Raw genomic sequence first — 27115 nt, 5'->3', positions numbered from 1 at the left:
CATACCTCTGAGTGGATTTCTTTCAGTGCAGGGCATAACAATCCTCATTCTCTTCTAAGATAGTTATTGTTTAAGCCACTAACTGAGCCTTTTTTATGATCTAATGATGATGACTATATTGATAAGAAGTTTTTTAATGTGTGATATACATAAAGGAAGGAGCTCTGGTGGCATAGTGCCTAGGCATTTGACTGCTAACTGGAAGGCTGGTGGTTCAAACCCACCAGCTACTCCTCAGAAGGAAGACTGGGCAATCTACTTCCGTAGAGATACCTCCTCAGAAACCCAAGGTGGGGTTGCTAGGAGTCAGATCTGACTCGATGGCAGTGAGTTTGATTTTTGGAGTTTATACATAAAGGATTCATAGCAGTATCAAAGTTAAAATACTGATAATTTAAAATGTGTATTTTCTGATAGCAAAAGTACTATCTGCTCATTGTATTATAATAATAGTTAATAATTGTGAACATTTTAATATATTCTCATCAGAAAAGGTAGTAAATGCAGAAAGCATAGGGGAGAAAAAACAAACATTAATGTAATATTCAGAAGAAACAGGATTATTTTTTTCATCATTATTTGCTTGATATCCCATTGTATCTAAACTATTATACTATTTAATCAATACCCTTTTGAAAAATATTTGGTCACTTCTAATTGTTTGTCTTTGCAAATGTTACTACACTGATAATTCTAACATATATCAGCATAATCAAAAAACCAAACTCACTGCTGTTGAGTCATTTCCACTCATAGTGACCCCTCCTTGGGTTTCTAAGGCAGTATCACTACGGAAGTTGATTGCCCTGTCTTTCTTCCGAGGGGTGGATTGTGGGTTTGAATCGCCAGCCTGCTGGCGTTATATCAGCATAGATGTATTAATTTAAAGGAATACATATTTTAAGATAAGTTTATAAAGGTGGGATTATTGGATGAAAAGGCAAAAATCCTAATTTTTAAACCATTATATAAAATAATATGTATTTCAACGTTATTTAACCACACCCTCCCTCCCTTATTACTGGGCATTTAGATTGTTTCCAATTTATATTCCTATAAATAACTTCAAAATATTCTTAAACCCTGAGACTACTTTGGGTTGTCAATTAAATGCTGCCAGTCTATGAGTCTTTCCAGGTTGTCAAAAATGCTAGAGTCTGGTAAAATCTCTGAACATCCTCCGATGGTATATCCAATCATGAAAAGGGGAAGGCAGTCCTATGTGGCTATATTATTTGTGTATTGACCATTTTCCAGTTTCCATATTTTTATACCTATTAGCTCATTTAATTCTCGCCCTACCTGTGACAAAGCTAGTGTTAACCCATTCTAAAGATGAAAAAACTAAGGCTCAGAGTGGTTAAGTGATACTTCAAAGGTTACAACTAGACTGATTTGGAGGTAAGACATTAGCCAGTCTGTCATATAGTGAAACTTATATTCAATTTCACGTCTTCTCACCAAAAATCAGTGGGAATTATGGTGCTTCTTTTGTAACCTACAGATAAGATGGTATCTCTCTTCCTAATAATCAAGAATATTTAATAATTATTGACTGTTACTGTGTTTTAAAGAAGCCATGATGATGCAACAATTAAGTGGTAGGATTCTAACAGAAAAGTTTAATGGTTTGACCCTACCCAGAGGCTCCAAGGGACAAAGATCTGGCAATCTGCTTCCATAAAGATTACAACCTACAAAACCCTATGGGGCTGTTTCACTCTGTCACATGGGGGTTGCTGAGCATTGAGATTGAGTTGAGCCTTCAAAAAAAGAAAACAAACTCTCTGAGATAGGCCTATTATTATACCCAACACAGAGATGAGAAAACTGAGATACTGAGAGGTTAATTAAATTATCCAGGGACAAATAATCTAGGATCCAATTCAAGCAGTCTGCTCCAGTGACAGCACTCTAAACCACTCCATTTCATTTCATCTCAGAGACAATTATCATTTTGTACCAGAAACCAAAAAGCAGGCATTATCTTACTATACGTAGTAATGTTACATAACATTAAGAGGCAGTGTAAGGATCAAAAACACAGATTCTAGAGCCAACTACCTCTGTTTGAACCCAGGCTCTGCCACTTACAATGGTAAGTACCTGTGTGGCCTTTGACAAGACATTTAATCTCTTTAAACCTGAGTTTCTTCATCCATGAAATGGAGATATAATAGTAGTAAGTACTTAATAATATGGTTGTTGTTGTTCTTAGGTGCCATTGAGTTGGTTCCAACTCATAGTGACCTTGTGTGCAACAGAATGAAACACTGCCTGGTCCTGTGCTATCCTCACAATCATTGCTGTATTTGAGCCCATCATTGCAGCCACTGTGTCTGTCAGTCCATCTCACTGAGGATTTTCCCCTTTTTCACTGACTCTTTTCTTTATCAAGTATGATATCCTTCTCCAAGGACTGGTCCCTTCTGATAACTTGACCAAAGTACAAGAGACAAAGTCTGGCCATTCTCACTTCAAATGAGCATTCTGGCTGCACTTCCTCACAGACAGATTTATTAGTTCTTCTGCCAGTCCATGGTGATTATTCTTCCCCTACACCAAAATCCAAATGCATCAGTTCTACTAAGAATTCTTGTTCATAAGCTTGTTAGGAGGATTAAATTGATATTTGTATATTGCTTAAAACAGAAGGCTGGTGGTTCAAACCCACCAGCCACTCAGAAGGAAGACTGGGCAATTGACTTCCATAGTGATACTGCCTCATAAACCCAAGGAGGGGTTGCTATGAGTCGGATCCGACTTGATGGGAGGTTGTTTTGTTTTGGTTTTTGGCATATATTTATCACTATTTAAGTTTCTATTAAATAGATAGTTTGTAATTTATGAATTCTCCTCTGATTACTACCTCACAAACAACACTTTAGGAAATGGTGATCTCAATGGCAACCTGAGGTGGCCAGCTAAGTCCACAATGTCTGCCTCTTTTAAGAGGTTCCATCCACTATTGATGCCCCAGCAAAGATCTGGGTCTTGAAGCTTCATAGTATCTTATGCTTCTGTGAGATCTGATTTAAAGGGAAGAATCAGTCTTGTTGCCAGCTTTCCAAATTTAGCCATAACTGGGTCACCTAAAAAAGTAGTGCACTGTTCCCTCAAGTAACCTTTTGCTTATGTTAATTTTATATGAAGCACTCCTCACTGAATCTTAGCAAGTTGTGAAATTCATGAGTCACTGCTTTGGCAGAGAAGTGTGTGAAGAGTGGCTTTACCGAACCATTGCTGTGTGTGGTGCAGCTTGTTCCTTTCCTTGATCACGGCTGCAAATGATGTCTGTGTCTACAGGGACCAATAACAAAACAAACAAACAAACCAAAAACAGGATCAGGTATGGGTACTTTTATCTTTGTCTCTTACATTGTAAAATTTAAAGAAGTTTTGCTTTTATTGAGCTGAGGCACATCCCTAATACTTCTCATTGGCTCATGTGCCAGGTCCTGTACTAGGTTTCCAGCTCTGGACAGGAATTTGTTTCTGTCCCTGGTTTTAAAGATAACACAGTCTCAATGATCACAGCCTTTGGAGAAACGCTTCTGAGTAATTGTCTTTAGTTTTGTGTCAGAGGTTAGTTTTCTCAAGCCTAGCGTGACATAGCCACATGACACAGGGCCCTGTCCTTATGCCTCTGGTCTGGAGAAAAGGTGTTCAGAGAACCTGGTTATTAGAGTCATAAGAAAAGTCTACAATCAAGAGCTATCCTCATCCCAGGAGACAAAGGATGGGAGATTGCTGGCGGTGAATAGCCATGTAGTGCCTAAGGCATTTGACTGCTAATCGGAAGGCTGGAAGTTCAAACCCACCAGCCACTCCTGGGAAAGAAAACTGGGTAATCTACTTCCTTAGAGATACTGTCTCGGAAACCCAAGGAGAGAAGGAGGGGTTTGCTATAAGTTGGAATCGACTCGATGGCAGTGAGTTTGTTTTTTTTTTTTTTTTGTACCATTGTTGTTGTTGTTATATGCCATCTAGTCGGACCCTGCCATTAGATCATAGAAATTTGATTTTAACATCAAAAATAATCCTGTGGAATGATTGTTTCTTTCATCAGATATGGGAACTGATATAAAGTAAATAATCCTAAATGACAATAACTTGCTTAAAGTCAGAACTAGGTAGGGATATAGTACAGAATTTTAGCTTAGATCTGTCTGACCCTAGGGACCGTTCATTTTCCACTGTAAGACTATCTATTTAGAAGGGCTATTAAAAAAAAAAAAAAAAAAGGTTGATATGCTTGACTGCTAAACAAAATGTTGAGATGTGAATCTGCACAGAGATGCCTCAGAAGAAAGGCTTAGGAATCGACTTCCAAAAAAGCAGCCATTGAAAACCCTCTAGAGCACAATTCTTCTCTGACACACACGATATTACCATGAGGCAGAGTCAGCACAGTGACAACTGGCACTCATATGGAACTTAGAACATTCAAAGTCCTTACCAAAGTCTTGATTAGGTTTGGGAGCCAAAGTTGAGGGTTTAACAAGTTCCCTAGCATCACTTTCCTGCAGAAATGACATTTTCTATTCTGTCTCTGAATGATCTCACTCACACTTTTCTTTGTGAGTACATAATTATGTTCTAGTTCCACTCAAGCAAGGTTAGATGTCAAGAATGTGAGTTTTCTTTGCCTCTCCCAATGTTACAGAATGACAGAAAAGCAGACACTTGGAGCCTCATAGAAGTGAGTTCCATCCATACACCTGCTACTCTAAAATGGAGACAATGATACTCATATGCAGAGTTGGCATGAAATATACAATTGTAACTGTTAATTACCTGGATTACAGTTGGGTCTCAATGAAGTGTACTTCTTTCTCCCCATAGTGAGCTGTCAGAATGACTTACTTTCTGGGTGAAAAGAGCTCATCTGGAGATATTTACTAAGCCCACACTACATCAGGCTGTTCTTAGATGCTTGAAAAACTCAGAAGAATTGAATGTCTAATCCCTGCCCTTGAAGACCTTAGAACTTGATTATGAAGAACCCATTAAAAGGAGAAGTATTTTAGAGACCAATTAAATGCTTTAAAGCATTCAAGTGAATAACATTTAATTTAGAGAAAATAAAGAGGGATACAGGCATGAAGACTCAGGGAAGGCTTTCTGGGGAAGAAGAGCTTGAGCAGGTCTTGGGATGAGGATGGGGAAGGTGGGAGGGCAGGGATGGATGCTACACTAGGCAAAAGAAAGAGCTTAACCCATCAATTTCTCCTGTGACTTTTGCCATCCCATTTTTTTATTTCCTTGTTGCTATAACAAGAGCATAGATGTCATTTTTCTTTTCTTCCTCCTCTTCCATAGTACCAGTGCAGCTGTTGTACTTGATTATAGAAATAGAAGTACTTATCTTCTTATCAACCTTCCAAAGAGAGTTTAAGATCGTTTCATTGGCGTGTCACCATTACTATTTCACTTATCAATTCAATTAATGTAAAAAACAAAATAAACAAGCAAACAAAAAAAAAATGTTTTCTTGTAGCATTGAAACACTGTTATTTCAAAAAGTAGAGAGATGTAAAGCTATTTAAAATACACTCATGAATGCTTAATATAGAAAATTTGGAAAAAAAGAAAGTATATAGAAACATACTTAGCATGGACCCACCATAGAAAGATAATGCAATGAATAATTTGGAGTATCTCCTGTCAGCCTTAATTCTTTACTATGCATACTGTTTTGTTTATTCTTCATAATTGTGATCACACATTATACACATTTTTGTACTCTTAATTCTTAAGTCATTAGTATTGAAGAAATTCAGAGAGAGGTTTACTTCTGATTGGAGTGATAGGAGAACCCTCAAGAAGAGAGGCAGAAAGTGAGCTAGTTCTTGAATGACGAGGTTAGTAATGCCACAGCATAATCACAGCTGTAGAGGTGGGAAAAATACAATTCATCATCAGTGAGCAGACCTATTGCAGGGAAATTAGGGGCCATATAAGGAAAACTAGAAAAGACCAGAAAGTTTGAAAAGTAATTTGTACCCAGAGGGCCATGAATGTCATAATAAAAAAAAATCCAAACATCTCTTTAATTGACATGGAAGAATTGTAGGCTATTTTAGCATGCAGTTTCACAGCAATATAGATTGATTGACTCTCATAAGATGACGCTCACATGGAAAGGTGTTCAATATCACTAACAACAAAGGAATACAAATCAAAGCACTGAGAGTACAAGTTCACCTATCAGATTAACAAAGATTTTTAAGAAATTAAAAAATGTTTGTACTAACAAGGGAATAGAAAAACAGGTACTATCATCACTGATATATAATGTGTGTAAGTGTAAGACTGTAAATTGACACAATTTTCTGGAAAACAGTGTGGCATAATGCATTAATACCTAACATATATACCTTTAAACTTAGCAATTTTACTTTGAAGAGTATATCCTAAGGATAAATTGGGCAACGCTCAAAAATGATTGTTCATGATATCTGCAGTACTATTTTTGTCTAATGCTGTAACACTGGTGACAACCAAAATGTACATTAATTGGAGTTTCTTAAAGTAATTATGGTATAAACCTTGAGATTCAGGTTTGATTCCTGGCCAATTCACCTCATGCACAGTCACCATCCATCTGCAAGTAGAGGATTGACTGTTACTTTGATGCTAAATAGATTTCATTGGAGCTTCCAGGCTAAGATGGACTAGAAAGAAAAGCCTGGTAATCTACATCTGATGATCAGACAACTATCCAATCAGATCAAGAGGATGGCACAGGACCATGCAGCTTTTTGTTTCATTGTGCATGGAGTCACAAAGAGTCAAGGGGCAACTGGATGGCAGTGAACAACATGAACAAAATGCTTCTGATTGTGATTTTCTAAAGAGACAAATTCAATATTTATGTTCCAACCTGAATTATATCCATGATATGCTAAAAGACAAAAAAGAAAAAGAGAGACAACAAATTACAACTTTGACCTCATATACATGAAACCCAAACTTTACACGCACAAAAATCATCCAGACAGTTATATACTAAAAAATTAATAAAGGTCATTACAAAGGAGTAGAAATAAAAAGGAATTTCATTTTATTTTAAATCCATATAAAATTTTTAAAGGCATGTCTAATTTATACATTTTTAAAGTATTTTGAAAACCTATTGAGAAGAGCTTATCAGAAATATTTTGGCTACAGGATAGAGTGAACCAGAATGAGTATGAAGGCTGGGATGAAAGTCAATGTCCTCTGAAAGTCCTTTCTTTATCATCCAGTGTTGACCTCATCGTTTCCAACCACATTGTTCTATTTTCAGTCTATGGTAACACTTATCAATAAGTCTTTTTTTCTGGTTTATTTTTAAAATTATCTTGCAGAGATTAAGAACCTTGCTGATCTTGTTCCATGCTGTATCCCTAGCACTTAAAACACCACCTAAATGATAGTAGTCTCACATAAATGAGTTGAGTGAAATGAACACCAGTTGGACAACTACTATAACACTTGATTTTAAAATAAACACTAAACACCTTTATTTGACTTATACAGTCCTACATCATTTAGTTCCTGCCAATCTCTCTAGCTTCATTATCTTATCATCCCTATTCCTCCCTCCAGGATTTGTACATATTCAACTTTTTTTTTAATTGCCTTAATGTCTTCTTCGCTCTCATCTCCAGACTTTTGTATATGTTATTCTAACTTGGAAAGTTTACCAAGTTCCCATTTGTTACTTCTGTTTATCCCTTGGTATCAGAATAGTTTAAGTATTAGTAGTGCCTAAGATCACAGGTAGTATGTCAAATTATCAAATTTGTAATCAAACTGTCAGATTAGCTATGTAAACACAATTAAGTTATATTATCTTTGAAATAGGATTAAATTATTTATTCGTAAAGTTGTTGTGAGGATTAAGTGAATTAATACATAGAAAATACTAAGGACAGTTCCTGGTGCATTTAAAAAAAGAAAGCTAACTGCCATTGAGTCAATTCCAACTCATAGTGACCCTCATCAGGTTTGTAAGGCTATACATCTTTAAGAAAGTAAATTGCCTCCTCTTCCTTCTGTGGAGTGCCTGGTGGGTTTGAACTGCTGGCCTTCTGGTTAACAGCCAAATGCCTTATCCACTACACAACCAGAGCTCCTTGCATAGTAATAGTTTATTAAATGTTAGAATGATGGTGATGAGTGGTTGTAGTATGGCAGTTGTGGAGATAGTGATGATGATTTTGTTTGGAAATTTTCTTTATCCTAAGATAAGTTCAGTGCCATTCCTCTTTACCAAAAACTAATTATTCTATATTTGTTTATCTGTTTATCTTTGGCTCCTACTAAAATATAAGCCCCATAGGAGCAGAGACTGATGCCAACAAAACCAAAAGCAAACTCACTGCCATCAAATCAATACTGACTCATAGTGACCCCCATTGGGTTTCTAAGGCTGTAAATCTTTGTGGAAGCAGACTGCTTCATTTTTCTTGTGAAGCAGCTACTGGGTTTGAACTACTGACCTTTTGATTGGCAGCCAAGTGCCTTAACTACTATACTATCAGAGTGACTTGAGACTGATGCCAGTGTATGGCATATACCATTTGATATCAAGCCAATTCCAACTCATGGCGATCTCATGGGTGTCAGACTAAAATTGTATTCCACAGGTTTTTCAGTGGCTGACTTTTCAGAAGTAGCTCACCACTACTTTCTTCTGTGAAAGCTCTTGGTGGACTCAAACCTACAACCTTATAGTACGACAACACCTAGCACAGTATATAGCACAGTATATTTGTTGTCAAGTTAATTCCAACTGATGGTGATCCTTTGTATGCCAGAATACAATTGCATTCCATAGCATTTTCATTGGCTGATTTTTTTAAAGTAGATTGCCAGACCTTTCTTGTGATGTACCTCTCAGTGGACTCAAACCTCCAATCTTTCAGTTAGCACTTGGGTGTATTTACTGTTTGCACCATCCATAGAGTCTGTATGACATATGTTGTTGTGTCCCATTGAGTTGATTCTGACCCATACTGACCCTATTGGACGGAACAGAACTGCTGCAGAGGGTTTCCTAGGCTGTAATCTTTACAGGAGCAGATCACCAGGGCTCTTCTCCCACAAAGCGGCTGTGTTCACTGACCTTTTCATTAGCAGCCAAGCACTTAACCACTGCACCACCAAGGCTCTTTATGACGTGGTAGGTGATTAATAAATGTTTGTAACAACGCTGAACTGGATAATCTTGGCATAAAGCAATAAAGTTTGAACTGACATATATTGTGAGAACTGAGAAGCTACATCTTGACAACTGAGAAGAGGGAGAAAGAATGAGGGACACGGATGAGTTGGGGTTAGGAATGGATAGGAAAATGATGAAGCCACCAACAAAGGAGATTGGAGACAAGTGACTAGTCTTGACCCTTCCTATTGATCCCTAAGAATGATCTTTAATCTTTGTAATTTCACAGTTATTCTAGTGGGTTCTTAGATGTATTACATCCTTTGAAATTCAGAATTTTATGTTGTAGGAAAAGCATAAGTCTATCCCCTTTTACAAATAAGCACATTGAAGTTCAGAGGTGAAGTCAGGCATATTTCAGTAGAAGAAAAGTCATATTTTGAGTAAGATGAAAATGTAATGTTATTTAAATCATTCATTTTTCCTTTTAGAAATATATGGATCTCCAAATATGGGCATACAGAGATATACATGACCTGGTCACTGCTCATTGTTGTTGTTGTTATGTGCCGTCAAGTCAGACCCAACTCATAGCGACCCCTCTTTGGGTTTCCGAGGTGGTATCACTACGGAAGTAGATGCCCAACCTTCCTTCCAAGGAGTGGCTGGTGGGTTTGAACCACCAGCCTTCTGGTTAGCAGTCAAGTGCCTTAGGCACCACGCTACCAGAGCTCCTAGTCACTGCTCGTTAGCAGTTCGATATTTTTTGGTAGAGAGTTAAATAAACAAGTTCAAAACAGACTGAGAAACTTCCTAAAGGGACCAAATGATGTCATCTGGAAGTACTATGAACAGAGCAATTCATTATCAGTGGAAGAGTTAAAGAACATTTTTGGATGATACTACATTTGACCCAGACTTTATACTATTCATGTTTCAATATTTTATTCTAATATAGTTAGTTCAAAGTAAAACTAGACTTTTATACTAAATTATGATTTTCTAATTTCACCAATGTGTTCATAAAAGAGCATTTTCTAATACATGGTTATTATTTGAGCTTTGGATTTTGTTGTTATGTGCTGTTGAGTTGGACCGGACTCATAGCAACCCCTCCTTGGGTTTCTGAGGCGGTATCACTACGGAAGTAGATCGCCCAGCCTTCCTTCCAAGGAGTGGCTTTGGGTTTTAGTATCCTGTAAATTGTTTTGCACTTTTTCTTCTTTTAATTTAACTCAGCAACAGTAGTTCTCTGTTGTGAAGAAACACTGAATGAATTAATGTTTGAGGTGACAATTGTCAGCAGACTTTTAAGATCTTCTGCAAAGCTGATAATGTGTTTAGGAAGCTGACTTTTTAAAACAAAATAAAATGTAGCATCCGAGTAAGAATATTTCAAGACCCTGAGTTTATCACTCTATTTCCCCACTGCATCCTTACAGGAATGTGAAAAAAAGAAAAAAAAAAAAATCAACTTATGTCTGAATCTTGGTGATAACCGGAAAATAGATTGTTTTAATATATGAAGAAGGGTGTTCTGGTTACCTAGTGCCACTCTGACAGGAATATACCACAAATAGGATGGCCTTAACAAATAGGAGTTTATTCTCTCACAGTTTGGAGGCTTTAAGTCCAAGTTCAAAGTGCCAGGCTCTAGGGGCTGGGTGAAAGCCCCTCGACCTTGGGCTTCAGCTCTGCCTCTTGCTCCCGACCCACTGAAGCTAGAGGCATCTCTTCACTCAGGCAGCTACTGGCTGCTGAGGCTAACAAACCCAAGGTTGACAAATAAAATGGCATAGTCCCAATTTTACCAAACCACATGGCAGGCCATTAACTCAAGTCCATTGTAAGTCCCAAGGTTGGCAGATCAAGGCTGCTAAAAAATGACACTGCTACATGCAGGGTCCACATGTGCCATAAGCTAGAGACCATTCCCCAAAGTTTCTGCTTATCTACAGGAAGCAGACCACATTCCCTAAAGCAGCTACTCAGCTGCTCACAGTAGCTTCCACCATGAAGTTGATTACCAGTCTCATCATGGGGAATACTACATCCAGCTGCCCAGCCACTCAACCAGTCTCAGCCAAGTTGACACACAAACTGAACTACCAGAAAGGGGGTCACTGGTAGATGATCTAAGGAGCTTAATTTAGGTTGAGAATAGACTCATAAAGTTTATGAATTGAAAGGGAAACTTGATGATAATCTAATATAATCTTTTGTTTTTTGTCTAGAAACTGATAGAAAGATTGAGTGAATTGATACTATCACATGGTTTCCATTAGTTAATACCTTCTCATTACTTAAAACCTTTATGAAATTGGGCAGATTATGTAAGATCACTGTCTTTTTTTGTCCCCTTTGTTCTTCATCAATAAATTTGGGAAGTGAATAAAAATAACAGGTATTTCATAGGGTTGTTGAAAGAATGAAATAAAATAATGCATGTAAAGTACTAGCATGGCCATTTTATTCACCCACCTCACTCCTCTGCCAGGAAAGTATTATCATTGGGTTAGTTGCAATACAAGTAGCTGGCCACATCTGTTTCTCTCACCCCTGTGTTCCCACTGCCCTGCACAGTACCTGACATGTAGTAGGGATTCAGTAATTCTTTCTTGAATGAATGTGTAAACCTTACTTTTCTTATGCTTTTTTATTAATTAATGGATTCCTGAAGATGTTTGCACTCTAGACCTTTGGGATCTAAGCCCTTCTCTAAACAAGAGGGTATATTGAGACCCTGGGTGAATTTGCCTAACATTACAAAGATGAACATACAGAGTGGCAGATTTGTTTGGAACTCATAATTCTTAAACTCTGAAAAAACAATTGCCATTAAGTCAATTCCAACAGTCTATTCTCTACTACAGCCCTTTAAAAATATTAGTAATAATGCATTCCCCAACATTCTATCTACAAAGAGTCAGCTGTGCTCATTCGTGGCTCAATGGGAGACTTCTTGCCTTCCAGGTGGAAGGCCTGGGTTTGATTCTTGACTGATATACCTCAAATGCAGCCACCAACTGTCTGTCAGTGGAGGCTTGCATGTTGTATGATACTGTAAGGTTTCATTGGACCTTCCAGGCTTTGATGGACTAGAATGAAGAGCTGGGCAATCTACTTCTGAAAATAAGCCAATGAAAATCCTATGGATTGCAACAGTACAATTCACAACCAATCATGGGGGCAGCACAGGACCAGGAAGCATTTTGTTCTGTTGTGCATGAGATCACAATGAGTTAGGGGCTGATTCAACAACAACTAACAATAATAACAACACATTCATTTATGACAATCTGGAAAGTACAATTGTATAAATAACAAAATGTAGTTTTTAAAATTATTTATATAAACACTGTCAAAATTTAGGCACAGTTCCTTAAATCTTCTATTTAACTTCACCACGAGTAATTACTTTGTCAATAAATATTCTCCCAAAACATTTTATTTTAATGGTTGATTAGTGTTCAATTCTACAGAGATATAAGATTTTGTTATATCTTTTTGTGGATCATTTAAATGATTTCCCATTTTAAACTATCATAAATAATGCTCTCAGTAAACATCCTTATGCATAATTGTCTATCTTTCTTTTTGATTATTTTGCTATTGGATACTGTTAAATTTGAAATAATAGCTGATCAAAGGTTAAACTCACTTTTAAAGCTCTTGAATGATAAATAGTAGCACTGCATTTCTTTCCAGATGGTTTTTTACCACTTTGTCTTTCAACAACAGTGTCTGTGGGCATGTTTCCCACATAAATACCATGATGACTATCTTTATTATCAGTAAAATGAGTTGATATGGAAGGACAATTCCTCTTTTTGTCTTTTTTTCCACAGAATATTTTCAGGGGAAAATGAAGCTTTGAGAATATATGTCAATGGCAAACCTCATTCCTAATTATCCTTGCTTGAAAATACATGCTAATTACCTGTGTACAGTCTCCATAAAAATAGCAAGGATAGCTTAAGCATAGCTGAGTCATTACCTTTATACACATAATCCATGCATAATGAACTGAATAAGAACCACATTTTAAATATTCAAATATAATGATTCTCTACTATAATTATCTTTACAGTCTGTTTAGCCAATTTTCCTTTAGGTACTTGAGCTTTGACATAGAAACACTCTAAAATTGTGTTGAATATCTACCATATATCAGACTTATTTTGGTTAGATATTAGGGAAAATGCTCTTCACTTTTTCTCTTATCTCATAATGAATGTTGATTAAGTCCTGGTTTAATTTTACAGATTCCTCCAGTATATGAAGAGTTTCCTGTTGTTATTTGGGAGATCTCAAGAATGTCAGACTTTTGTTTTTGTTAGGTGCCATCAAATCACTCTGACTCATAACAATCTATGTACAACAGAACTAAACACTGTCTGCTCCTGCGCCATCCTCACAGTCTTTGTTAAGCTTGAGCCCATCATTGAAGCTACTGTTCAATCCATCTCATTGAGGGTCTTCTCCTTTTTCTCTGACCTTCTACTTTACCAAGTCTTTCCCAGGGACTGGTCCCTTCTGAAAGGAGCTCTGGTGGCATAGTGCCTAAGGTATTTGACTGCTAATCAGAAGTTTTGTGGTTCAAACCCACCAGCCACTCCGTGGAAGGAAAACTGGGCAATCTACTTCCGTAAAGATTTATCTCCTCAGAAACCCAAAGGGGGTCGTTATGAGTCAGAGTCAATTCAATGGTAGTGAGTTTTGTTTTTTTTTTTTTTGGTTGGTCCCTTCTGACAACATGAGCAAAGTACATGGATGAAGTCTGGCCATTCTCACTCCTAGAAACATTCTGGTTATACCACTTGCATGACAGATTTGTTTGTTCTTCTTGCAGTTCAAATGCATCAGTTCTTCTGGGGTCTTCCTTATTCATTCTCCAGCTTTCTCCTGTATGTGAGGCTATTGGAAATATCATGGCTTGGGTCAGGCGCACCTTTGTCTTCAAAGTGATATATTTGCTCTTTAACACTTTAAAGAAGTCTTTTGCAGAAGATTTGCTCGGTGCAATACAACATCTGATTTCATGACTGCTGCTTCCAAAGGAATTGATTGCTAACCCAAGTAAAATGAAATTCCTGACAACTTGAATCTTTTCTCCATTTATCATGATATTGCTATTGGTCCAGTTGTGAGCATTTTTGTTTTCTTTATGTTGAGGTGTAATTAATATTGAAGGTTGTAGATCTTCATCAGGAAGTTCTTGAAGTCAGCTTCACTTTTAGCAAGTAAGGTTGTGTCATCTGCATATCACACAGGTTGTTAATGAGTCTTCCTCCAATCCTGATGCCACATTTTTCTTCATATGCAATGGCTTCTCAGATTATTTATTCAGCATACAGATTGAATAAGTATGGTGTAAGGATACAAAGCTGATGCTTACCTTTCCTGATTTTAAACCATGCAGTATCTATCCCCTTGTTCCGTTTGAATGACCACATCTTTGTCTATGTACAGACTCCACATGAGCACCATTAAATGTCCTGGAATTCCTATTCTTCCCAATAGTATCCATAATATATTATGTTCTATAGTTGAATGCCTTCACATAGTCACTGGTTTACAAGCATAAACCTCTTTCTGGTATTCTTTGGTTTCAGCCAAGATCCATATGACACCAGGAATGATATCCTTCATTCCACATTTTTTTTTTTTTAATCTGGCTTGAATTTCTGCATTTCCCTGTCACTATACTGCTGCAGCCATTTTTGAATTATCTTCAGCAAAACTTTACTTACCTGTGATCTTATGATAATTTCAGCATTCTGTTGAATCACCTTTCTTTGGAATATGCACAAATAAGCATTCTTTCCAGTCTATTGGCCAGTAGCTGTCTTCCAAATTTCTTTGCATAAATGAGTGAGCCATTGCATCTGTTTGTTGAAACATCTCAATGGATATTCTGTCAATTCCTAGAGCTAGTTTTTTTGCCAATTCCTTCAGTGCAGCTTGGGCTTCTTCCTTCAATACCATTGGTTCTCACTCATATGCTATGTCCTGAAATGGTTGAATGTCAACCAATTCTTTTTGTCACAGTGACTCTGTGTGTTCTATCCACTTTTTTTGATGTTTCCTGCATCATTCAGTATATTGGCATTGAATCCTTCAATATTGCAACTTGAGACTTGAATTTTCTCTTCAGTTCTTTCAGCTTGAGAAAAGCAGAGTGTGTTCTTCTCTTTTAGTTTTCTAATTTCAGGTCTTTGCACATTTCATTATAATATTTTACTTTGTCATCTTGAGCTTCTCTACAAAATCTTCTCTTCAGCTCTTTTATTTCATAATTTCTTCCACTTCCTTTAGCTACTTTCTGTTCAAGAGTAAATTTCAGAGTCTCTTTGGACATCCATTTTGGTCTTTTCTTCCTTTACTGTCTTTTTAGTGACCTTTTGATTTCTTCGTGGATGATGTTCTTGATGTCATCCCACAACTCATCTGGTCTTCAGTCACTGGTGTTCAATAAGTCAAATCTGTTCTTTAGATGCTTTTGATAATTCAGGTGGGATATAATCAAAGTCATATTTTGGCTCTCGTAGACTTGTTTTAATTTTCTTCTGCTTCAGCTTGAACTTGCATATCAGCAATTGATGGTTTCTTCTACAATCCGCTCCTGGCTTTGTTCTAACTACATGATGTTCTGATTCCCCATTACCTCTTCCCAGAGATGTAGTATATTTGATTCCTTTATATTCCATTTGGTGATATCAACTTGTATGGCTGCCATTTATGTGGTAGAAAAGGGTATTTGAAATAAATAGTTAATTTTGCAAAATTGTATCATGGTCTCTGGTGTTTCTTTCACCAAGGCAATATTTTCCAACTACAAATGCTTTTTTTTGTTTCCAACTTTTGCATCCCAATCACCAGTAATTATCAATACATCTCGATTGCATGTTTGGTCAATTTCAGACTTCAGAAGGTGGTAAACATCTTCAATTTCTTCATCTTTGGCTTTAGTGGTTGGTGCATAAATTTGAATACTACTAGTATTAACTTGTCTTTCTTGTAGTTGTATGGATACTGTCCTATCATTGGCAACATTGTATTTAGGATATATCTTACAATATTCTTTTTGGCAATGCATGTGACACCATTTCTCTTCAATTTGTCATTCCCAGTTTAGTAGACCATATGATTGTCTGATTCAAAATGGCCACTACCAGTACATTTCAGCTCACTAAACCCTAAGAGGGAGCTCTGGTGGCATAGTGGCTAAGACACTTGCCTGCTAACCAGACGGCTGGCGGTTCAAACCCACCAGCCACTCCTTGGAAGGAAGGTTGGGCAATCCTACTTCCGTAGTGATACTGCCTCGGAAACCCAAGGAGGGGTCGCTATGAGTCGGGGCCGACTCGACGGCACGTAACAACAAACCCTAAGATACTGATCTTTATACATTCCATTTTACTTTTGACAACTTCCAATTTTCCTAGATTTATACTTGATACATTCAAAGTATGACTGGGGAAGAGTTGCCTCCTCAAAGTAGAGTTGACTTTGATGATGTGGATGTAGTAAAGTTTTCAGGACCTTCATTTGCTAATGTGTTGTAACTCAAAATGAGAAGAAGCAACTGCAAATATGCAATGTTAAACTAGACTAAGAATACCAAAAAGACTAAGAATAAATATACTTAAAGTTCTGGTTTGCTTTTATTAACTTTGAAGTCTTAACACTAAACATCTTCTATTAAATTTATGTATAATAAATTCTCTTTTTACATAACTAGAGAATGGGTTTCACAAAACAATAAACAAGATGTATGGAAAAAACATTATATTTGGAGTTAGACAGATGTGTTCTGGTGGTAACCTCACAACTAGCTGGGCCTGGTTTTGAAAGGCTGAGCAGCTGGTTGTAGTTATTCCCTATGACAAAACTGGTAATCAACTCCATTTTGGAGTTGCTGGAGTAGCTGCCTTAGGATATGGTCTACTCCCAGTATATAAGGAGAAGCTTTGGGAATGGTCTGCAGTTTTTGGCACACTTGAATCCTGCATGTAGCTGATTCATCATTCAGCAATCTGCCATGTTGTTTGCCATGTTGTCTGCCAATCGTTTGGGACTGTTAATGGACTTGAATTAGTGACCTGTCATGTGGTTTTATAATTTTGAGACTGTGCCTTTTCACTTGTCAACCTTGGGTTTGTCAGCCTCAGCAGTGAGCAGCTGTGTGAGTGAAGAGATGCCTCCAGCTCCAGTGGGCCAGGAGTAAGGGGCAGAGCTGAAGTCCAAGATCAAGAAGCTTTTACTCAGCCCTCAGAGCTGGCACTTTGAACTGGGACTTCTAGCCTCCTAACCTGTAAGAAAATAAATCTCTGTTTGTTAAAGGCATCCACCCGTTTGTGATATCTTCTGTTAAAGTGGCACTAGAGAACCAAAACACTTAGGTTACAGGACAGGTTATTTAACTTTATTAATCACAAATGTACAGTCTATAGAAAATAGTAACAATTCTGATGATACCACAAAATTGTTGGGAGAATAAGGAAAAAAAAAAAAGTAAAAAAGTATTCTAAGTAACTGTTAAAACACTCTAAATATGAATTAATAATAACAAAACTTAGATTGTAGGTTGAATTTTCCTTCCTCTAATGATTGTTCAGTGACCCAAGCTCAAAACAAACCCACTGCTATTGAGTTGATTCCAACTCATAGCAATCTTGTAGGACAGAGTAAAACTCCCTTTAGGGTTTCTATGACTGTAAATCTTTATGAAAGAAAACTGCCTGATCTGTCTCCCAAAGAGCAGCTGGTGGGTTTGCATCACCAATCTTTTGCTTTAGTAGCTAACCACTGTACCACCAGAGTATGATAACCAGGATCCCAGAAATGCCCTATTTCTGTCTTGCCACTCACTTCTCTTCTATATTGGGTTTCTGATAGAGGAAACTAGACAGAAGGAATAGAAGTTAAACTGGCCCTGGAGTCCCTCTTCATAGCTAAAGATTAATTATTTCTTAAGCACAGTTCTGTGAAAAGCTGAGAAAGATATAGTGGCCTAACCCTGGAGTTGTAAGGTAGGTTTTCTGTTTTCTCTTTCATAAAATTCAAAATTCAAGTGCACATGTCTGTAATAGAAAGAATGTATCTAAATGGGCCTGTCCAGAGGGCCTGTCCCTGCTCAGTTCTGCCCAGAGAGAAAGCAAAAGAGCATGGAAGGAAAGGGTGGTCCCATATGCCTGGAGAAAACAGGCTTTACTTAGGAAAACCTACAACATGGAAGCAGAAGTTAAAAAAAAAAAAATGGAGCACCTCCTATGTGTACTGACTTGTGAGACAGTTTGTATACCCACTAGTAAAACATGACTCAGGGAATGGCTGAAAAATACAAAATACAATTAAAATAACTGTACATAAGGCATATTGGACTTAATCAAAGAAAATATATGCAAACCTTTATGGAAAAATGTACATAAAACTTTATTAAAGAAGGCAAATAAATGCAATGACATGCCATTGGCATAAGTATAAAGACATAATATGATAAAGATGTCTCCAAAGTGATCAATAACTCCATGCAATTTATATACTTGAAATATCAATAGAACAGGTGGAATTACTTCCACACACTGATTTTTTTAGTAAGGCCTATATCTGGGAAGAGATCTCAGATTTAGTGATGAATGGGCTCAAATAAAAGGGAAACAAAATTGAATGTGGTTATGTAAATACTTATCATACACTATATATTTAGAACAGTGTCTAGAGACTTTTAAAATTGATAAGTTAGGAATCAGTTCCTTATATTGTAGGATCATCTTTTGCTTTGAAAGTTATTCTCCAACAGGGTTTCTTTCAATCAATGTTTTCTTTATCTCATTTGGAGCATGGCTATATTTATACTCAATTATTTAGAAGCTTATCTTTTTTTATGGGCCCTTGGTCTCTTGACCTCCAAGCTTGGACTAGAAGCAAAGAATTTTAAATTATAAATTTAAAGGGGCAAAGAAACATTAACTTGAAGTCAAGCAATGTGTACTGCAAACCTGGATCCTATAATTACTAGTTGGTTGTTTTCTGAGCAAGGAACTTAGCCTTTTGTGCTGCAGTAAAATGCTGGATGATCTTTCTGGCAGCAGTCTGACCACGTGCAAAATACACCCTATGAAATTGGACATACCACTACCCAAACCCTAAGTTTGCCAGTCACTATATGACTATATGACATTAGGAAAGCTTTGTAGTATTCATTTTCAACATTAGTGAAAGGGCACAGTAATAGTTATTTTGTTAGCATTTCCTGAACATTGAATGAAAAAAATATTATAAATGGGCGTTAAAATTTGTTTTTGTTTCTCGTTATTTTTTATAAATATGCATTTTAGCTCTGGAATTAGGTAAATCTAGTTCAGATATAGTGGCTTAACTCTGGAGTTGTAAGGTAAATCTAGTTCTCCTCCCTCCGATATATCCTTAGAAAATAATGTTTCATCATTTATTTGAGTGCAGGCATACTTTGCTCTTTACTGCATTTCACAGATGTTGTATTTTTATAAACTGAAAGTTTGTGGCATCCCAATGTTGAGCAAGTGTATTGGTGCCATTTTTTCTAGCAGCATATGCTCACTCCGTGTCTCTGTATCACATTTTGGTAATTCTCACAATATTTCAAACTTTTTCTTAATGCTGTTGCACACTTAATAGTCTACACTGTAGTGTAAACCTAACCTTTATATGTACTGTGAAACAAACAAAAACCATGTGATATTCACTTTATTGCAGTGGTCTGGAATTGAACTTGCAATATCTCCAAGGTATGCCTGTACATTTGAACCACCAGCCTTCTGGTTAGAATTCAAATGCCTTAGGCACTATGTCACCAGAGCTCCCTTATCTATCCTATTCTAGTTTAACATTTTATTTATCAAAAATATTTGTCATAATGCATTAAATGGACTTCATGACCAAGTAATTATTTGCCACTTCTAGTCTGAAAATACTAGGTATGTTCCGCCAACATATGTTCCCTACTAACTCCACTACTCTTCTAAAATCAAAATATTCTCTGTTCAAATAACATTGGTAAAGGTTGTAAAGTATATTTATTTTTTGAGTATTTATGTGCAGTAATGTGACAAACTCCTCAAAAACTCTCTGGTTACCTCCATCCTCATCCCCACCCCACATACCTTTTTGTTTATTTGAATCTTTGGCTCCTTTTCATAATCTACCTCCCCACTCCATTACTCTTGGTGATTTAAATATTCATATGAATGGGCTATTCAGGAGTTTGGGCCCTGTTCCTTGACCTCCATATATTAAATGACCTTTTCTTTAACTCTATATCAGCCACCCATTCCCATGATTACACTTGGATTTGCAATCACAAAAAAAAATGTACCTATTTTGAAATCTGGATATCAAGCATATCTACCAACATATTCTACCAACACATCCTCTCATTCCAGCTTATTACCCAAGTGTCCTATAGCCACAATTCATTGACTTCACAAATACTTCCAATCCATTGCATCTAACCACTTTCTTACCATCCATGTATACACTCTTGGGATCATTCTTATTCTCCTGCCTAAATCTCATCATCTATCACAGTAATAACTTCCTTCACTTTCAGCCAATGTTCTTGTCCTTGATGGAGAGGGGGAACAACTTTGAACATACATGTCTTATCTCATTAATCCTACCAATTCCCTTGCTTTCTCACCTGTTTTCTGCTTACCTTCTATCACCTTAAAAGAGGTTTTACCTCCTCTCACGTTCCTGTCTACTTACATCTGTCTTGTCTTCTCAAGGAATTTGTTATATTTTTGTAATAATTATTTTTTAAACTTTGGCTACATCTGAAATAAATTTAAAAAAATAAAAATAAAATGAACAAAATATAAAACAGATCTTGTACCTGGAGGATTTTGAATGGTCTTAGACACACAGACAAAAGGTGTTCCATGTCACTGCTCCTTTCATCTCTCAGAAGAGCCTCTATCTTCTATTATCAGCACCCCATCAAAAGCAAGTCTCTAAAACCTCACATTAATTCTGGTATCAGCTTTGCAGCACCAAAGAGCTTTGGTGGCACAGTGGTTAAAGAGTGCAGCTGGTAATCAAAAGATTAGTGGTTGGAATGCACCATCACTCTGTGGGAGAAAGATGCAGCAGTCTGCTTCCATAAAGATAACAGCCTTAGGAATCCTACAGAACAATTCTAGTCTGTCCTATAGGGTCACTACAAGTCTGGATCAACTTGAAGGCAGTGGATTTTTTTTGTTTGTTTATTTGTACCACTTGCTGGGACTGATCTTGTGCTTCACGTACCAACTTATTTCTGATTCTTGTAGCTTTTTGAAATTTGTATTATTATTTTTTACCGGTCACTTATGTTCTCTGGTCTTTGAGTATGAGAGTCAGACATGTCTCTTTTTCACCAAGGGTTGGTATTCTTTGAAAAAACATACCAAAAAGAGAAGGGCAATGTATGCACAGAGACAGCTTAGGGGGCAGAAATGCATGGGAGGGAAGGACACAGGGAAGAGGTAACTATGGGAAGAAGTAGGAGGGGAGCTGTTGTATTGTGGGAAATTGCAGTCAATGTCATGAGACGAAGTATATGTGAGCTGCTGCATGGAAAGTGAATTTGCTCACTTTCACCCAAATCACATTTTTTTAAAAAAGCAGTTTAGACAATATAGGTGAAAAGAAAGGAAAAAGTGTCCCCATGGGGTAGGCATGGGAAGAAATAAAGACAGTAAATGTTAAAGAGAGAGAGAGAGAGTAGAATAATCAATTACCTTTTTCACACTCTATCATTGACTCACCCCTTCCTGTTTATTTGGATATCTATTCAATAGGATAATTTAAAACATATTTTCTCACATCAAGAGGTACATGATGCCTGGTTGTCCCAATTTTAATAATGCTATCTGTAACTGGGGAGCTCTGGTGGCATAGTGCCTAAGGCATTTGACTGCTAACCAGAAGGCTGGTGGTTCAAACCCACGAGCCACTCCTTGGAAGGAAGATTGGGCAATCTACTTCCATAGTGATACTGCTTTGGAAACCTAAGAAGGTGTTGCTGTGAGTCAGATCTGACTCGATGGCAGTGAGTTAGTGAGTTTGGGTTTTGTGTGTGTGTGTGTGTGTGTGTGTGTGTGTTATCTATAATAGAGAAATTGGTTCAGATTGTGTCAGTCTAATCCATCTATTATAAAGTTCAAAAGGAAGGTTTTGGAGACTATTGATGTTGTTAATTGTCCACAGGTTTTCTTTATTTATACGCTGTAACTCGGACTGCTACTCTGATGGTTTGTCATGTCATGGCTATATCATCTAGCCTTCTTGTTGAAAACCATCTGCATTTTACAAATCAATTAGTACCAAAACCAGAGACTGGAAGAATGTGTACACCCTTACTACAATCTCTACCACTACTGACCTCATTGAAAAAGACATTTTGATATAATTTTTAGACTTTAACATTTTCAGAGATGAGTTGAAGAAAAATAGAGTCCTTGTAAGAATAGCATCAAGTTTTCAGAATAAAATATGTTTATCTAATAATAACAGTGGTTATAAGAAAAGGAAATACAAGTACTTCCCATCACCATCCTTCCTTATAATGACTGTTTATATTTCTGTCTTATCAGTTGGACTCTAATCTCCATAAACACAAGAGATTCATTCAGTTATTATCATTCAGTGAATTCCCAATGCCTAGCATGGTGCCTGATACATAATAAGTCTTCTACAAATAGTATTTTGGTTTAGTGATTGGGAAAGTGACATATTTCTGCTAATAGAATTAAGGATTCTGTCCTCAGTTCAGTTCTCATTGAGAACATAATCTCAAAACCAAACAAACAACAAACTTTAGTGTCATCTGGCTCTTGCATAATGCTTTCTATGGCAAATACTCAATAGTCCCCTAGCTTCTGCCAGAGCACCACAGATGATGGATAGCACATTATCTCTCCATGTGCTACGTTCTATCTACCAATATTTCTAACTGCTAAAAATACCTTCCTTAAGTTGAGTTGATATTTGTCACACAAATCCCATCCAATAGTCCTAATGCCCCATACCTGAGGAATTTCAACAGGGTATGTCTGCTGATTTTCAACTGCTTTCATATTTCTTTATTTCAGTAAATAGAGAACAAATTCCCTTTCAATGAAGGAACATTAGCTCTGAAAATGGATAAGCCTTTCATTAAGATGTTGATGGTGGTATCTGAAAATACGACCCATAAATAAAGTTTTTTGTATCATAGCTATACTTTCAGGAAAAGGTATAAGATCCAAAAGATAATTATAAAGTGAATACCACTTTAAATCTTCATTTCGCAAAGTGCCACTGTGGTTTCTCAAATGGCCTATATTCTGTGATCTACTTTTTGCATAAAGGGTCATCTCCATGATCCTGAAGAACTTTCATAGCTGCAGTTGATTTAAATGCTGAGTTTATATTTTGGAAATATGCCCAAGAGTCCTGAGAAAGGAGGTTTGTTTTAAACCAATAAAGATCACATGATGTTCTATACTCTGTTACGAAATAATTCCCTATACCTACTTGTCTCCATGGGAACCTGCAACAGTCCTTTAATTGCAATCAGCTATAAACTGGTCTCTCTGTTGCAGGTCTCTCCACCTCCAGTCTAACACTCACACTGCTGTCAGTGATTTTTCTGTAAAATCACAGAGTGATTTTTTATAGCACGTCATTCCCTATTTTATACCTCATAAATATCAAATGCTTTGCCATGCATGTCATTCAAAGCTCTTATATATATGGCCCAGTTCTATCAGTTTCACCCATATTCCAGCCACAATCTTCTTTGTACTGTTGCCTTACTCTTTCTTGCTCTTTTCTCATAATATTCAGTCTGTCACCTTCTCATTTTTCTTCCTGGTAAACTCTATACTTATCTTTGAAAAATCAACTCAAATGGCCTTTCTTCTATAAGAACTTTGTAGATACCCCAAAATGGCATAGTCACATACTTTTCTGTGGTCCCCTAGTTCAGACACCAGGCAAGTGGTTGATGATTAATAAATGTTGAGGCATGAGTGAGTGATGTTCCCTCAGAATGCCACTGAATTGCTTGCTTTCTTTGGGATATTGTAAGATCATCAGTGGAGAAAAGACCCCTGAGAAGAGAATGCACACTGATGAATGTGCAGTTTTTGCCACAACTGAAGAAATTGAATCATTGTTCTTTAGGGCATCTTCAATTTTTAATTCCTCAGTGTTTTCTTCCTTTCATTCTCCAAATAGAACTAAATATTCTCTATTCTAAGATTCAAAACTTCTCTCTCAGACCTTTCTTCTCTCCCCTGAGCTACATCATTACATGCATAGTCATTAGCACCTAATTTCGTGAAAGAAAAATAAAAGCCTGTACTGGCATCTTCTGAAAACTTAATAGGTGTTAGATGGGGAAAAAATACTGTTTTGAAGTATAAAATAAGTTTAGAAAATATAAGATTAGACAAAGTTATGTAGGTTTCTTTGTTGAATGATTGTTCAGTCTTTACCATGATATGCCACTAAAGATGATATAATAAGTTACATTTTTCTGATCTAATTGACTATAGAGAGAATCTGAAGAGATTGGTTGGGGCTAGGATTAGAGGTAAGGTTAGGGTTTTTGGTCACCGTTTACACTTTTGCTCAGGGAGTTCTGGCTTATGCACACTTCACATAACTTAAACCACACTCACAATAGTCACCTTAACTCGCTGAACCCTTAAATCACTGGGTATCAATCGTAACTACTCTTTTCAATCACCAGGGAAGTTTTAAACATATGCTACCTGGGTCCCATTCACACAGGTTATAATTTAATTGTCTGAGGGTTCAGCCTGTGTGTAGAGATTTGTAAACTCTTGTCAGGTAATTGTAAGCAGAGCCAGAATTGAGAAGCACTACCTCAAGCTGTTAGTTAGCTCATTCTTTCATTCATACAATGTACTTGGAGCTGAAGATAAATAAATAAATAAGTACATTTCATTCTTTGTCCTTCAAGATTGTATGGCATAGCACAGAAAGACAAACACCATATAGGTATAAAGTGTGGAAGTTTTTATAATAAAAAGATTATAGGATACAGAGAAGCACCAACAAAATTGTAATGAGGTCTACTAGGGAATTGGGATGGGTAAGGAAGTTTTCTGACAGAAAATAAACAAATATGTCTTGGAGGAGGTGCAGCCAGAATGCTTTGTAGAAGGTAGAATGGCGAGACTTTGTCTTGCATACTTTAGACATGTTAGGAATGACCTGGGGAAGGACATCCAGCTTAATAGAGAGTCAGGAAAAAGAGGAAGATCCTCAATGAAACGTATTGATACAGTGGATGCAGCAAGGGGCTTAAGCATAGCAATGATTGTGAGGGTGGCCCAGAATCAGGCAGTACTTTTTTCTGTTGGACATCATGTTGCTATGAGTTGGAACTCTCTCAATGGCACCTAATAACAACAAGAAAGGTTTCATGGAGAAATTCCTTCATGAAGTAGGCATTTGCCAGGTAGGCTAGAGTGCAGTGGAGAGGAGTCAGGATGACAAAGGCACAAAGTATGACAACAAGGTGTTAGGGTAATGATGGGAATACATCATCACTGGCCATGAGAAGGGAGAAGGGTAATGAGAGAGAGCACTGGAGATGCAGGTGGGACCTTCGTCCTGAAGGGGTTTGCGTGACACATTAAGGAAGGGTGCACTTTATCATGCGGAAAATGAGGAAGTATTGAAGTATTTTAATCAAAGAATGGCATGAGCCCATTTGTGTTTTCTATTTGTCACGTCACTCTATTCCTAATATGTACTTCTCAGGAGCATGCTTGTATCTCACTATCTCTATGCCCCATCACACACCATAAACATTCAATTTCTGTGATTATTTAGTTAGTAAATACATATCTCCCTCCAAAAAAGATTGGTAACTTTGTGAGGAGGGACCTCTGTGCTGTTCAAGACTGAATACTACCTGGGCTATGTTAGGTAGAACACATCTATTTAGTGAATGAATGCAGCAGCAATGTGCAGGTAACATCTTCAGTTCTCAGAGTACAGTACTTTGCCAGTAACTTAAAAAGTTTGGAATAAGACCATTATTTCCTATTTTCTCCTCACATACTATCACCTCCCATCCCCAGAAGATAGAAAGCCAATATTTACAACACATTTTTAATATTGTTTCTCTGGATCCTGTCCAATTAGTTCATCAGTCTGTGCTGAGTGCCTCCCTATCCTATTTTAAAGCATGCTATTAGGAATTTTTAAAAGTTCAGGATAGGTCTCCTATCCTCAGAGCTTATATAATTGGGAGAAAAGAGGAACCAAACATAAATGGCAGTTTAAGATCACAGAGAAAGAAATGGGCTAAGTATCTCAAGATTCTTAGAGATGAAAGAGATCTCTTGGGGCTTGCTGGGCAGCAATTGTGGCAAATTTTCTACTGTCACCACATTTAGATGGTAATTCAGAACCTGATCCCAATTGGACACTGTTCATTAGACATTAATTACTGTTGCCCTGCAGTGATTGTCATATGTGCTACAGCAAGTGCAAGTGCAAACAGAGATGCTTACCATTGCCCTTCCGATGAGGAGAAAATGGACTGATTATACAAACTGCCTTGTCACATGCTTTCAGTTTTCTCAGAAAATACTGAAGATGAATATTTTCAAAGTGTATGTCCATTCTTGATAAAACTTTGATTCTTCTTAAGTATAAATATATTAAAAATAGGTGAAAAATCATATGCACCAAGTAGAAAAGGTAGCAATTTTATACTTATATATATGGAAATATGGAGAAATAGTTCAAATTAAAGTATTATGAGAGATGAGATTTTAAATTATTATTAAAAGTGAATTTAGAAGGAGTTCCGGCAAGATGGCGGACTAGGCAGAAGGATTGCACAGACCCTCTTCAACAAAGAAAAGGGAAACCAATTAACACAGACACAGAAGATAATCGTGGACCCCT

This window comes from Orycteropus afer, unplaced genomic scaffold (assembly GCF_000298275.1).
Source record: "Orycteropus afer afer isolate SDZICR_OR568_19922 unplaced genomic scaffold, OryAfe1.0 scaffold00154, whole genome shotgun sequence".
NCBI classification, from domain to species: domain Eukaryota; kingdom Metazoa; phylum Chordata; class Mammalia; order Tubulidentata; family Orycteropodidae; genus Orycteropus; species Orycteropus afer.
Note: the sequence above shows the minus strand (reverse complement) of the source record.